Genomic DNA, 3467 nt, shown 5'->3' with positions numbered 1-3467 from the left:
AAAGGAAAGTTCACAATCATTTTAACATTCCTTCACCAAAGAATTCATATGCAATTAATATGAAGAAATTTAAAAGGACATGGAGAAGAATAACATTGTGATTTATAGTGGTTCCCCTTGTTCATCCTCGCTAAGGATACATCCACTCTTCTTGATAGAAAACACATATCAAGGACTTACACTATGTTGAAAAATGTTTACAAATTGTTATGATTACAAAAGATTCTTTTTATTCCCTAATCTTCAATCCTAAGCAACCACACTACCACCAATCTTCAAGTCCTCTTGAAATTGGAGAGCCTCTAAGTCTTCGAAACTCAAGTTTCCATGCAATCCCTTGAACTGCTTGATCGCAAATTCGTATTTTCTATGTCCGAAGCTTGGACCCCCTTGATCCTTTGAGAAGATGAGAAACAACTCCAACAATTCCCCTTGGAGGTGAAAAAAGATTCTTCTTTTCCTTTGGAGCCTTTATCCTCAATCAAGTTCCTTGAAAGAAACCAATGTACAATTCCTATAGCACCTTAGCAATGTATGACTCAAATTCTACAAAGATCGTAGTGTTTAATCTCAAGAATAAGTAGGGAGAAAGTTGGAGACTCAAAAGTGATATTTGCAAATTGATTGAGTGAGTTAGATGGTGTGTATGTAAAGCTATATAGAGACATGAGTGACTAGTGCAATTTTAGTGGGAAAAACAACGATCTGAATCAAATTACAATTAACATGAATCGATTCAGACATTTGAAAATAAGTAGATTTGAAGCTATGAAGATTGATACGTGATGTGCGGATTAGGCAAGTGTACCAAATCATTTACCAATTAATAAAGTGATAAGTAGAGTATCATATCCACAGGGATTGTCGTTTCGTCCAAACAATTCATGTTACTTATTTTGTAAGTTGACGATATAATAAAAGATAAAGGTTAGAGAGTTTCAATTTTTATCTGTTTACAACAGATCAAGTTTGCTTTTTTTTTTTTTTTGTAGAAAAGTAAGCAACGGTTATGGTAACGCCCTATTTTAATATTTATTTATTTTATTGAGTTTAGAGTCTAATTTTATGACTTATGCGATTTATATAATTTTTGTGATGTGTTATTGATTTATTAAGTGGCTTATTTTATTATTTAATAGAATAAGATTTGAAAATAAAATAATATTAAGTTGTGGGGGCTGTTTTGGAAATTAGAAGAGTTTAGTGAAATAAGTGGAAATATTATGTTATTTGGTGTAGAAATATATATGTTATTTGGTGTAGAAATATTATGTTATTTGGTGTGGAAATATTATGTTATTTGGTGTAGAAATATATATGTTATTTAGTGTGGAAATATATATGTTATTTGGTGTAGAAATATATGTTATTTGGTGTAGAAATATATGTTATCTGGTGTAGAAATATATTTCTTATTTGGTGTAGAAAATATTTCTTATTTGGTGTAGAAATATATATATGTTATAGAAATATATTTGTTATAGAGATATATTTGTTATTTATTATAGAAATATTTTATATTATATATATATATATATATATATATATATATATATATATATTATAATAGAATATTGAGACTTGGAGGGCAGATTTGGAAATAAGAGAAAATAAGTAGGTTAAGGATTTATATAAAAGGGGAGAGTTAGAATTAGAAAATAAGGATTACGTGAAACAAGTTTTTGGAGAAAAAGGGAGAAAACAAGAGAGGAAGAAGAACCAAGAGAAGAGAGAAGTCAGAGAAGAGAAAAATCTTGTGAGAAGAGGAGCAATCTTGTAGAGTCCGATCATCTAATTTAAGGTAAGGGTGGGACTAACTTTCTCTAATTCTAAGTTGTATAATTCTGAAATTGAGTTTAGCATGTTGTAGGTTGTAGTTATGGGAATTTGGGAATTAGGTTTTGAAGTTGTAATTGGTTGTTAATAGAGTAAAAAATCCGTTGAATTTGTGTAGAATTGATGTTCAGATCATGGGTTATTTTTAGTGCAATGTTTAATATGGTTTTGAGTGTCTTAACATGTATAGAAATGGTTAGACAAGTTTTTGGATCAAATTTGGGCATAGGGAAGTTAAAATTGGGATTTTCCGGAGTTGCTCTCTGACATCACGTCCTGTTTCATGTTCTTGCGTCTTTTTAACACGTTTCTGTTTTGAGTTGACCTTTGGTGTAAACATGAAAGTTGTAGATAATTGAGTTAGCTTTTCAATGGCTTTGGTTTGACGTGAAAATAATTTTTGGTTCTTGAGATATGATGAAAATATTCCAAGGAGGTCTTAGTGAAATCTTATGAAAATTCAGCATAACCGTTTCTAAGTTAATCCAAAACTTAAGGAATAATTCCAAACCTCAAAATTAGAAGTACTATGAGTTCAACTAGGTGTTTAAGAGTATTTAACCTATGTTGTGATGGATCTAATTTGGTTTGACGTGAATATCTTTGTTGGATAATTTGAAATACATATATTATGTGAATGTTGTTGTTGAATAATTTGAGTTACATATATTTATGTGGAAAATGTATGATATAGAAAATAATGTTGTTGTACCATTCAAGTTGTTATTATTAATTATGCTATGTTGTGAAAGATGTTGATATCAAGTTGTAATGGTTATATTGGATGATTATTGCTAATGGTGCTGCCTTGCTGTCGTGATTAGGATTCTAATGTTGGTCTAATTTGTTTAAGTCGTAAGATGTTGATCCAAATTATTGGAGTCATATGAGATGTCTAAGTTGTTTATGTTGTAAGACGTTGAGTCCATGCATACTATAACATTCCTATTTCTATTAAAGTAATTAAACATGCGAATAATACATTTATTCAAGAAATAGAGGCTACGCCATCATTCAAAATTCAAAAACCATAAGCATGTATATAAACCTCAACAGTCGCAGCGGAATATAAACCAGAGCAATCCAAATATACATGTCATGAATCAATAATTACATCAACATACATGCATCTCAAAAAACCCAACAAACGGGTAATCTCCAAACATAACAAAAATCCAAAATAACCTAATCTAGACCGACACAACAAGCCTAGATCATAGCCGACTAAACTCAACACCGATATCAGAGAAAGCTCCCGATATCACCAAGTACAAACTCACCAAGCACTACTCCTGCACAACGTTTACCCATCCATATAGACAGGTAGGCGGTTAAAACCACTGGGGGTATGTATTACATCATCATAATCCAAATAACAGTTAGCATGGATATTTCAATTCAAACATCATGTACTTGATCAATAATAATATTCTCATATCAATACTTACATCAAACCCCAATATCTCACATCAATAATCACCAATCACATTTATGAACATCGTATGTAAGAGTTCACACCCGTCTTACATAATCTCCGAAGTAAAAGAGTTCAACCCTTTTACAACTACAATCTCAACACGACTATGATGCATGGACATGTAACAAGACTCGATAATGCGACAAAAATCACA

Source organism: Medicago truncatula, chromosome 6, assembly GCF_003473485.1.
Source record: "Medicago truncatula cultivar Jemalong A17 chromosome 6, MtrunA17r5.0-ANR, whole genome shotgun sequence".
Lineage (NCBI taxonomy): Eukaryota > Viridiplantae > Streptophyta > Magnoliopsida > Fabales > Fabaceae > Medicago > Medicago truncatula.
This window is presented reverse-complemented; position numbering follows the sequence as displayed.